This window comes from Artibeus jamaicensis, unplaced genomic scaffold (genome assembly GCF_021234435.1).
Source record: "Artibeus jamaicensis isolate MK-2021 breed Jamaican fruit bat unplaced genomic scaffold, CSHL_Jam_final contig_793, whole genome shotgun sequence".
Classification (NCBI taxonomy): domain Eukaryota; kingdom Metazoa; phylum Chordata; class Mammalia; order Chiroptera; family Phyllostomidae; genus Artibeus; species Artibeus jamaicensis.
In genome coordinates, this window is record NW_026521975.1 from 5069372 (window position 1) to 5081965 (window position 12594).

Here is a 12594-nt window from a genome sequence, read left to right on the forward strand (position 1 = left end):
TCTCTGTCACCCTCACTTACCCAATATCTAATTCATCTATTTAACCTTTGGAATCACACTCAAATCCTTCCCTGCACACTGCTACTGTCCTAGTTTGAGTTATTTTTCCTTTGGACTACTCTAATGGCTTTTTAACTGGACTTCACCCAGTTCATTCAAACTTCTCTTAATTCTTCTTTTACAGTATATCCAGAAAAGTTTTGAAATACATATCTCATCTTGTCATTCTCCTTTAAATCCTCCAATAGGTTTTTTGGTTGTTGTTGTTTATAGAAGACCCAAATCCTTAACATTGCCCATGGCATTTTGTGAATTAATCTTTTTTTAATTGAATTCATTGAGGTTACATTAGTTCACAAAGTCATACAGGTTTTAAGTGTATAACTCAACAAAACACCATCTGCACACTGCATTGTGGGCCCATCACCCCGGGCAAAGTTTCTTTCTGTCCCTATTTTCTCTCCCTTTGCCCACCTCCACCTACCCACCTTCCCTCTGGCTGTCACCACAGTATTGTCTGCATCTGTATATTTTATGCATATGTACCTTTTTTTGCATAATCCCTTCACCTTCTTTCATCCAGCCCCTGACTTCCTTCTCCTTTGACAGTTGTCAGTCTGTTCCGTGTGTCCATGCCTCTTTCTTTTTTGTTCATCAGTTTATGTTGTTCACTGGATACCACATATATGTGAGCTCATATGTATTTGTCTTTCTCTGACTGGCTTATTTCACTTACCAAAATAATCTCCAGGTCCATCCATGCCATTGCAAAAGGTAAGATCTTATTTTTCTTTTTTATGGCCAAGTAGTATTCCACAGCTTTTTTATCTACTCATCTACTAATGGGCCCTTGGGCTGTTTCCAGATTTTTGCAGTTGTAAACAAAAATGCAGTGATCATAGGAGTGCATATATTCTTTTGAATAAGCATTTTGAGTTTCTTTGGTTATATTCCCAGAAGTGGAATCCCTGCACCAAAGGGCAGATCCATTTTTAATTTTTTGAGAAAACTCCATGTTTTCCACAATGGCTACACCAGTCTGCATTCCCACTGCATTAATTTTTTGTTAAATTGAGACCTCTGATAGTCTCAATTCTTCTTAGAATACAAATTTCTCCCTTCCCATACAGCATAATTTCACAAAAATTGTCTTTGCTTTAATTCCTCTCTTCCAGTTCTCTCTTAAACTTTTTCCTGGAAGGTTCGATTCTCACCATTCCACCAAAACTCTGTGGTGAGGTCACTGGTGAATTCCATGTTATTAAATTCAATGTTTAATTCTCAGGCCTAATCTTATTTTCCTTGCCTGCAGGATTTAACATTGTCAGTCATTCCCCCTGCTTAAAACATTTTATTTGGTTTCTCTACAACATACGCTCCTAATTTTCTTCCTAGCCACAAAGACTCCTCCTCCTCAGCTTGGTTCCTCCCCATCCTCCGGGCTCATAATGTTGTAATGTCCCAAGGCTCCGTCCTCAGGCCCCTCTCTACTTACACTCATCCACACTGTACTAATGGCTTTGATGAGGTAATGGCTTTCCATACTATCCGTATACCAGTGCTTCCTAAATTTATATCATCGGCCAGTCCTTTCCCTTGACGTGCACCTGCATATTTATGCCTACTCAGTGTTTCTACATGGAGGTCTAATAGGCATTACAACTTTAACATGTTCAAATTTGAGCATGCTCACTCAGCCTACTCTCTTACAGACAAGCGCATCTCAGTTATGTTAATTGTTTTTCCAATTCAGACCAAACACCTTGGGGCCATACCTGACTTCTCTGCCTACCATCAAACCATGCACACTGTTTATTCATCAACAAATCATATTGGTCTGTGATTTATATATATATGTGTGTGTGTGTGTGTGTCTATATAGATACAGATATATAGATATCTCATCTCCCCAGAATTGAGTCACTTTTCAGTATCTCAACTCTGTCCACCCCGGTTCAATCTACCATCATCATACCATCATCACCGCCTGCTTGGAATATTTCAGTAGGTTTCTAATTGCTTCTGCTTTTAGCCCCTTGAGATTAATGTCAACATAGCATCCAGAGAAACCCTGTTAAGGTTTGTAGAGTAGAAGCCAAAGTTCTTTGAAGCCCTACAAGATTTAGTAAGGCCCAGTTACCATTCTGACCTGTTCTCTCACACGGGCTTCCTTGCTGTTTATTGAACACACCAGCCATATTTTTACCTCAGGGCCTTTACACTTACTTCATTTGTCTATAACAGACATTTTTACACCAGATACTTGCGTGGCTTTCTACTTTCTTCTTTTTGGTTTTAACTCAAGTGCCACCTTCACAGTCAGTTTTTCCCTGATCATCCTATTTGAAAAGCTGTCCTCCCACTACTGTCTTCCCATTCTTGCTTTCTTTTTCTTTGTAGCACATTTCACCATATAAAATGCTACATATTTCATTTCATTTTCATGTGTACTATTTATCCTCTAGAGACTCCCACCCCCACTCAAAATGTAAGCTTCTTTAGGGCCGGGATTTTTATCATTGTTCAGTGCTGAACTCCCAGCTCTATAACAGTGCCAGACACATAGGATATTCGTAACAACCTGAGTGGATGGAGGGACGGATGGATGGGAAAAGGGGGGAGGGTGGATGGAGAAGCATGTGGACAGCAGACACATGGATGGATGGATGGATGGATGGATGGATGGATGGATGGATGGATGGATGGATGGATGGATGGAAAAGAGGAAGGATGGAGGGTGAATTGGAGGTCAGGTTTGAAGGTTAGGAAGAAGAATAGTTAGTTTAATTTTGAATATATTTTGTTTGTAAAAGTTTCCTAATGGATATGTTAAAAAGGCAGCTAATAACTACATAACATGTAAAACCTGAGGTTTTGTTTGAATCAATCAGTTTGTAAAACATAGGGAAGTAATATAATTTGCAGTGCATCGTTAATCATCCTAGTGATTTAATATAATACCGCCTCTTTGTATTTCTGGCTTTACAATACAAATATTTATTTCTAGTCATGTAACATTAGATATTTATATTTTTGAAGGGCTATTTTGTTTGTGTTATATCTGAATCTGGGTGATGAGTAACAATATAGTAAGGATTTTCTTTTAATTTTTCTCAGTATTAGAACTACAATGTACATAACTCAGAAAAGTTATTTTAATAAATTAGAAGGACCTCTGGCAACACAAGTGACTCATTCTGGATAAATACCAAGGCTACGTAGGCTTTGGTTCTTCCCATGATGCCAATGTCTGCTTAGGTTAATCTTGTGAAAGCAGAGATTGGATCCATTCAATGGTGATCTTTTGAAGTCTGGCCCAAAGTCATTTTTGATCAGATAATTTATGTGTGTGTGTGTGTGTGTGTGTGTGTGTGTGTACAGTTACAACTGGAACAAATTTAGCATCTTAATACATGTCTTAAGCATTGGTGTCACTGATTAGCTTGGAAAACCACAGCATTTAAATTTCCTATATCTTTCCCATAGTTAAGATAATGAAGTCCTTGAATCTTAATTATTAGTGGTACCACCATCATAAAGCCTATGCTGACTGTGGTTCCATTTCATTTATTTTACTGTGTAGGTTTGATCACAGAATAGCAATGTCTTGCTGATATCTTCGCATGTATTGAGAGAAATAAGGCTGAAAAGTTTGTTACTTTTCTGTAGCTATAGGGATTTTATGGAAAAATATAAGATTGACTCTGAAGCAAAATCTGCCATCTAAAACTATCTATACTACTAACAATTATTGTGCTCATCTTAAAAAAAGAAAAAGCAAACCAACCAACCATTTTAGTACCTTAGAACAAGGTAGCAGCATCTTCTAAATAGCATCTTATTGGGAACCAGGAAAGAAAGTTATTTTTGTCCTACAGCATTGTTATCTTATGTCATAAGACTATAATAAAAATTAGATGTTCAACAATTTATCTAGCACTACTCTCCTGCATACACTTGTCTGCAAAGATAAAACATTTCAGGTCAGGATATTTAATGTGTCCAGTACTTTGAAGATCAAACAGACCAAAAAAAAAAAAGAGAGAGAGAGAGAAACGCTCACAGAAAATCCCTCCTGATAAGCTTTGCATTTAGATAATTTTTATAGTAATCACAATGCTGGGTACCAATAAAGAAAAAAGTTTGTTCTATTTTGGGGCGGGGGAAGAATCATGGAATTTGGGGTCTGTAAGGAACTTCAGAATTGATCTAGTAGTGTCCACTAACACATAGGTTAAGACAGTGGATGACTAAAGAGGTGGAGTGCTGAGCTGCGTGGCCTGGCTGTTGGTTGCAGAGCTTAGAGTCTAATCCAGGCCTCCTAATGACCAGTCTAGTGGGAGGGGTCTGCCCTACAGTCCAGCTTGTTCATTCTTATCTATATCATTTGTTACCATCATCAGTCTAATCTTAAATTGTGTTATGAGGCTTTGTGGCTTATAAAAGGTTTTTCTGGCAGCCTAACATCTTTAGCTTCACAGTAATTCTACCCTTTCTCTTTTATACACAAGAAAGTTGAGATTTGTAGACATTTACGTGCTATGACACATTATGATGTCACATTGCTAGCGAGTGAGTGGCAGAACCACACTTTGAACTCAGGTGTCTTACTGCACAATCAGTGCTTTTTTGAGGCCCTTTACTGCCTTTCATAATTAAGAGTTAATTGAGGAATTATGACTCACAGTTGTAGAAATTAGTGAAAAGACCTTGAAAATAAGCATTTATCAATTACTGGAAAACAGATGTTTTCTAAATTTACTGTGGGAATTTTTTTTAAAGTGTTTTATAAGTTTGAAAGATTTTTATCTTTTAGAAAAGAAAATAGATTCTTTTTTGCTTTATTAAAATATAAAGCCTTGCATCTGGATGGAATATGAAGATGTATTTAATGTCTAGCAGATAAACTTCACATGCAGTGAAACCAAATCAGCGAAAACTATTTTCCCTCACCACTCACATAGTATCTTTTACATATTGTACAACACATGTGGTATGTGACATTCTCTAAGGCATTGAAATGGCCCCAACTCAGGTGGCTGGTGAGGAATGCTGCTGAGAAGAGCCCACATGCTACAGGAATGTCCTTCCTGGAATATGGTTCTTTTCACAGAGGTCCTCCTTAATTGGCAGAGGTGTGGCTGAATAGTCAGCTATATGGAGATGTTTAGTATTTAACATGGTGTATTTCCTTTTGAAATAGTTTTATATCAATTGTTTTAAAATTATTCTTAAGTAACATAATGTAGTACAATTAAAAATATATAACTTTAGTATAACTATCTCAGCCTACAGGAATTGGGCAGGTAATCCAGTTTAGTCTTTGTCCTTATCTTTTTGCATTAAAAAAAAAAGTTTTTTACCATAATCTCATGGTTCAAAATTAGAAGAACTAAAGGTAGGACAAGATTTATGAAATTTATGTCTCTACTAGCCACAACTTTTTAATAGAATGTTTAAGAGATTATTAAAGTTCTCAAAAACAATACCTAACAGATGTTGAGACTACAAAGTAAGTATACATGCCCTGGCTGGTGTGGCTCAGTGGATTGAGTGCGGGCCTGTGAACCAAAAGGTTACCAGTTCGATTCCCAGTCAGGGCACATGCCTGGGTTGCAGGCCAGCTCCCCCATTTGGGGGCATGTGAGAGGCAACCACACATTGATGTTTCTCTCCATTTCTTTCTCCTTCCCTTCCATTCTCTAAAAATAAATAAATAAAATCTTGAAAAAAGTAAATATTCTGCAGTATTTTATTGCATGTAAAAAGCTACAGAATTGTAAAAATTGTAGAGCTAGATTTAAACTGTGTATATGTATGTGTGTGTGTGTGTGTGGTCAGTTACTATTTAAGCATAGCTGGTAGAGTATAGCCAGGTAACTAAGAAACCAGAAAACTATATATATCTCATACCAGTGCATAGAAGACATTGGATAAATACATGGTGAATGAAAGAATGAGCTGTGGTGACCCAGCTGTCCGACTGGCATAGAGCTTAAAGCCTAAGTGTCATAGCTTCTAACATTGTTTGCCTAACTTACCAGTTTCCTAGATTATTAAATAGAGTACATCTAACCACAAGTAGCATCTTAAGAATTTTAAAGGTTTTTCAAATATTTTCACTTGCTAAAATGGGGTAGTAGATAAATAGCTAAGTATGCTCAATTATAATTTTATGTGGAAATGAGAGAATTATAGATTATAAATATGGAATCATTGGAAACTGGTATTTGATAGTTTTCCAAGTGACAGGCAGTAGGAAATAGTTTTGATTCATGTATAGAATTTATGTAAGGCTCTCCTGTAATATGCTAAATATTTCTATGCAGTGAAATATCCAGATACTCTTCTTCCAGTAGGAAAAGATTCCAGGGGGAGAACTTTATTCCAAGAGGGACAGACTCCTCCAAAGTGGGCTCATCTCAACATTTTGCCTTTTTTGGTTTTGTCTTTTTTGAAAATAGTGTTGGTTATTTTGTTACTTTTTAGTGCTCTGTACAGGTTCTCAGACTGTGTCCCAGGACCCCCTGTTCTCTTTCATTGGGTCCACAAGGTCAAAACTGTTTTCCTAAGGCGTTGTCTGCCTTTTTCACTCTCATTCTCATCCTGTGGAGTTTTTTAGAGGGTACCTGGCATGTGATCTCAAAACAGACTGAAAACAAAAACAGATTTAAGAGTTCAGATTTGCAAAAATGTAAAACAATGGCTCTCTCCTGACTAGGTTTATTTTGAAAAAAGTTATTTTTCATAAAAAAAGTAAACATGGGTTTATTGTTTAATTAACAAATGAATTTTTAAATATTTAACTAATTAAATTAATTGCATTGCCATTTCAAGAATGTTATATAAATGGAACAATTATAGCATGCAGCCTTTTAGAACTGGCTTTTTCACTCAACATAATTCTCTGGAGATTCATTCATGCAGATTTTTATGAGTATCCATAGTTCATTCCTTTTTATTGCTGAGTAATATTTCATAATATGGATGTACCATAGTTTTGTAAACATCAACTGTCGAAGGACATCTGGATTGTTTCTAGTTTTTGAAATTACAAATAGAGCTGTAGAGGTTTTTGAGCAAATATAAATTTTCATTTTTCTAGGATAAATATTCATGAGCTTGGTTGCTGAATTGTGTTATGGTTGCAGGTTAGTTTTTTTTAAGAAACTACCAAGGTTACCCAGACTGGTGTGGCTCAGTTGGTTGAAGTATTGTCCTGTAACCTTCGAAGGTTGTAAGTTCAATTCCCAGTCAGGGCACATGCTTAGGTTTCAGGTTCTATCCCTGATCTGGGCACATATGGGAGACAACTGATTGGTGCTTCTCCCTTGCATCGATGTTTCTCTCTTTTCTCTTTCTCTCTCTTTGTTTCCTTAGAAGCAAAGAAAAAATGTCCTTGGGTAAGGATTGAAAAAAAGAAGAAAGCAAAAAGAAACTGTCAAGCTTGTCCAGGGTGAATAAAGGAACCCTTAGGTTTAAAAGTTTGCCCTTAGGTTTAAAAGTTTGATGACCACTGCTTTATGCAAAGACAGCTATCAAAGCTGATATGAAATAATATGATAACATTTTCTTGTGTTCATATCAAGTATTTTTTCTCAGATATTTGAAGATTAAAGGGAGTGATAGATAGGTTATATTTTGTAATCACAGGGCAGAGTCCAATACGTCAGCTGTTTTGCAGTGCCGCAAATAAATGTGCTTGTAAATGTGTTCTCTTCTATATTTATGTAGGGTGGGGCAAGAGTAGGTTTATAGTTGTCTGTATGGAAATAATACAATAGTTAATAAATAACAATACAAGACTAAACTTTTGTATACTCACAACTGTAAACCTACCTTTGCCCACCTCCCATACAGTTGCACATTTCAGAACTAATCTACATTTTACACTCAAGTATGAGCCTGAGAACAATTTTTTTTTAATGCTTACGCATTATAACATGTGCCAAGAACTGGGAACAGAAGAAATAAAATAGACACTTTTGTCTTTACCCTCAAAGAAGTGAGAAGATAGTAAGAGTGCATGCAAATGTAGTGATTGCTGAAATGCAGGTGTGTGTAAGGAGCAGCAGAAGGCTAAGGGAGATGAACCCAAAAGTAGGAAGGAGACACATAGGACTGGACAGAGCAGGTGGAGGTTGACCCCAGAGTGAATAGGAGTTTATCAGGAGGAGCACCAGAGCAGGAGGTAGTCCTAGACTCTTGGCATTGGGGAGTCAAAGGGTGTTTCCCATCTAACTGTACTTGGTAGTAATACTTGACTCATCATCTTTTATCCTGGGCTGGATCTCTCAAGTTAGGGCCAGTGATGACTCTTTCACTCTGAATCAAAAATAACATTAAGAGAAATGATCTGAATGGTATGTAGTTTTGGAGTGGGCAAATTAACTGTGAAAACCGTACTTCTTTCTTAGAGTTTATGATGTACCCAGATCTTCTTATACCATAATCCAGGAAAAGCAAGCATGTTACTCATAACTGGATTAGGTAGTAAACCATGTTTTATAACTCCCTTTTCATTGAACTGGCTCTATTTCAAGATACTATTTAAAATGTGTTATAATATTCTCAGCCAATTTAATAATTTCCATGTCTTTACTATTCTTGTAATATTAGCTAAACAGATAATGTAGTTTGTAAAGATACACACTAAGCTACATTTTACATTTTGGAAAATATTTTAGACTATTTACTTGTATTTTAATATTTCTAATTGTGCTCATAGAATATCTGAAATCAAAATTATATAAACATGGGCATATCCTTCAATTTACACAGATGTATTTCTGGTCACCTGAACTTACCAAGAGTGAGCAAGCATATTGTCACCCACTTGGTCATTCTGCATTTATTGAACTTCTCCCATATGGGATGCCTGCTCTTAAAGAGGGATGGAAGTGGGGGCTACAGTGTGAGAAGTAGTATAGGGTATTGCAGAGGACTTGCACACAAGGCAGAAATAAAACCATCTGCCTGGATTGGGAATAGAGGCTAGGACTAGGGGTTGGGAGGAAAGCCAGGGTCCGGCTACTTTTATCCTTGACAAACTCACACTAAGGCATTCATGAAATACTTTACCTTGTCTCTGTAATTATCGAATTTACAATTGGGTTATTTTGAAGCAAGAAAGGACTGGATTTACCTTTGGTTTTCTCTTAGTATGTAATTTTACATTGTATGGCTTGGGGAAAATCAAAATCTGTTTAAACTCTTTATAATAGTAATAATAGCTAACACTTATATAGCACCTATGATGTGTCAGGTGCACACACACATATATTTATTATTACTGCCATTCCACAGATGAGAAGGTAACATTTAGTAAGGTCACAAAACTAGTCATTGACAGAGGGAGGATTTGAATCCCCACTGAGTGCCTGAGCCACCAGCGTATGTTCTTAATCCTTGTGCTATATGGCCTTGCAGGTCTTTAATCAATATTCATATACACGTGTTAGTGGTCTACCCATGATAACTTTTAATTTAATGTTTGTTTTGAGGTAACAGAGGTATTTCAGGCTGGAGATCATGCAGTTGTTATTCGGTATTTGAAATGGGAACATGCAAATTCTTTATCCTCTTGAAAAGATTTTGTGATAACATGAAAATAATCAAAGAGCTAAGTTATTTAGAGATTTATAAAACAGCTAAAACATAATAGTCTAAAGAGAAATGCTTTCTTAGTCATTATGTGGGAGGCTAGAATTGCAGTACATTTTCTTGAGGAGAGGAATAATTAGAATAACCACAAACAAAGAAGACCAAAGGATATATAAATTTTTTTGCTAATCAAGTAGAAAAAAGTCTGTAAACATTTTGTGTTAAATACCTGGGTTGAAGCAGCAGTCTGCCTGAGATAAATAATATTTCTCTCTTTAATTTCACATACCTTTCCCTGATGTTTAAAATTTAATGATGCTCAGAGGGTAAAGAATCCCCATCAGTTGCAAAATACAATGAGTGTCTACTCTCTTAATGTTGGCAGTGGTAGGAGTCTTGATCACAGGCTACTCTTGTCATTATACTAAGTAGTTTTTAAAAACACACAATTTATTTATAGTCACCCATCCCATCTGAATCTTCTCTCACCCTGTCATAATTCGTAACAGTTCTTTCTAAATCTGTTAAGATGTTATGCTGTTTTTCAATAAATATGCCAATGCAAATGCAAATATCTGATTGGAGGAGAGTTTTATTATTAAAACAAATACTAGTGGTGTTAGCATGTAAACAAATACTACTTCTTTGGTTTCCTCTTTTGGTACCGTATACTACTTTTAATTTTAGCATTAAAACAAATATGAGTGGTGTTAGCATGGTATTCTAGCCTTGTTGTCCTTGAAACAGGAACACTGAGTCTTATAATTACTCTGCCCCAGCTACATTTTCTTTGCCTCAGGGGTCTAGATCTGCTCCATATTCCCTGAGTGTATGTGCACTCTCAAGCTCCTGTGACTTAGCATTGAGATGCCCTTGTCCATTCCTGTCACAACTCAGCAGTTCATATTCTTCCCCTTTTGAAAGTTTTTCCGCCATAAAGCCAAACTTAGATGCCAGTTCTCCCCACCTTTCTCTCTATTCACATAGCATCCTGTGCATAACTTCCTCAGAGTTCTTATTACTGTATTTTTCCATGTATAATGAGTACTTTTTGCCTAAATTTTTGAAGGAAAAATAAGGACGTGCATTATACATGGGTAGTAGTAATTCCATATCTGTATAAATGTTTTCAATTCATTTATTTATATTTATGCATTAAAAGTGCAACTCTAGAAAACCATAACGATACCTGTATGCAAAATAATACTTTGGAATATAACAGCAGGTTTTTCTTTTTGTGGTATTAAATACTCTTTTTTTTTTTTTTATTGTTCAAGTACAGTTTTCTGTCTTTTACTCCCATCCCAACCCAAATACTCTTATATTTTATGAAGTTTGCATAGATGTTGTTTTTATACACTATGCAGATTTATCTTTCTATAATCTGTCTTATATGGAGAGAATATTAAAATCATACATATTTTGAAATCCATTGATCCCCATTTATAGAGCAGAACAGAGCAAAGGTCAGTTTTTTAACATACACTGAATTATGCTTGAGACTACATTTTGAAGGTATAATCTTTAGTCTTATAAATGCATAAAATCAGTCAGAAGCAAAGAACCATGACTGGGATTGCCAGTGCCAATGTATTACATGCTATATACCTCAAATTACATTATTAGCATACTATGTAGATTAATTGGCTTTAAGACAATCATTGAGGTCTAGAGACTTCCAGCCAAGATGGAGGCATAGGCAGATACACTTTGCCTCCTCTCACAAACAAAAGAAGAACAACAAATTTAAAAACAAAACAACCAAAACTGACAGAAAATTGAACTGTATAGAAGTCTGACAACCAAGGAGTCGAAGAGGAAACATTCATCCAGACCAGTAGGAGGGGTGGAGACAGGCAACTGGGGCAGAGAGGACTTGCAGCAAGATGGCGGCTCACATGCACACTGGCAGGTTGAACATTTGCTTATGGATAAACTGGGAGGAACAACTGGAGAGTGAGACAAACCATGCAACCCAGGGTTCCAGTATGGGGAAATAAAGCCTCAAACCTCTCACTGAAAAATCCTGTGGAGGTTGAGGTGGCAGGAGAAAGTCCCAGCCTCACAGGAGAGTTCGTTGCAGAGACAGACAGAGTCCTAGAATGTAGGCAAAACCACCCTCTTGGGAGTCAGCACCAGAAGGGCCCAATTTGCTTATGGGTAACAGGGGAAGTGACTGAAAGTGTGAAGAGAGTGGGGCAAGCAGCACTGTTCCCTCTCAGACCCCTCCCTCACAGACAGCGCCATAGCACAGCTATGTGGGTTGCCCCGTCCTGGTTAACACCCAGGGCTCCACCCATTACTATGTAACAGGCATGCCAAAACCAAAAAAAAAAAAAGGCCCAAATGAGAGAACGGAGCAAAGCTCCAGAAAAAAATACAACTAAGTGTTGAAGAGACAGCCAACCTATTGGAGGCACAGTTCAAAAACACTGGTAATCAGGATGCTCACAGAAATGGTTGAAAATGGTCAAAAAATAAAGGAAAAAGTGAAGGCTATGAAAAGAGAAATGAAGGAAGACATACAGGGAACCAACAGTGAAGAGAAGGAAACCGGGACTCAAATGAACAGTTTGGACCAGAAGTTAGAAATAAACATTCAACTAGAACAGAATGTAGAAACAAGAACTCAAAAAAATGAGGACAGGCTTAGGAACCTCTGAGACAACTTTCAGTGTCCCAACATCCGAATCATAGGGGTGCCAGGAGAAGAAGAACGGCAAGAAATTGAACACTTACTTGAGCAAATAATGAAGGAGAACAACTCTAATTTTGCAAAGGAAATAGACTTCCAGGAAGTCCAGGAAGCTCAGAGAGTCTCAAAGAAGTTGGACCCAAGGAAACACACACCAAGACACATCATAATTACATTACCCAAGATTAAAGATTAAGGAGAGGATCTTAAAAGCAGCAAGAGAAAAGGAGACAGTTACCTACAAAGGAGTTCCCATTAGGCTATCAGCTGATTTCTCCAAAGAAACCTTGCAGGCA

The 12594-nt window shown here is 37.0% G+C and overlaps 1 protein-coding gene across 3 annotated transcripts in view; it reads left to right on the forward strand.

Annotated features, from left to right (window-relative positions):
- LNX2 (ligand of numb-protein X 2) overlaps nt 1-12594 on the forward strand; it is an 82552-nt gene that overhangs the window by 35890 nt on the left and 34068 nt on the right. The gene's annotated exons all lie outside the window — the stretch shown is intronic.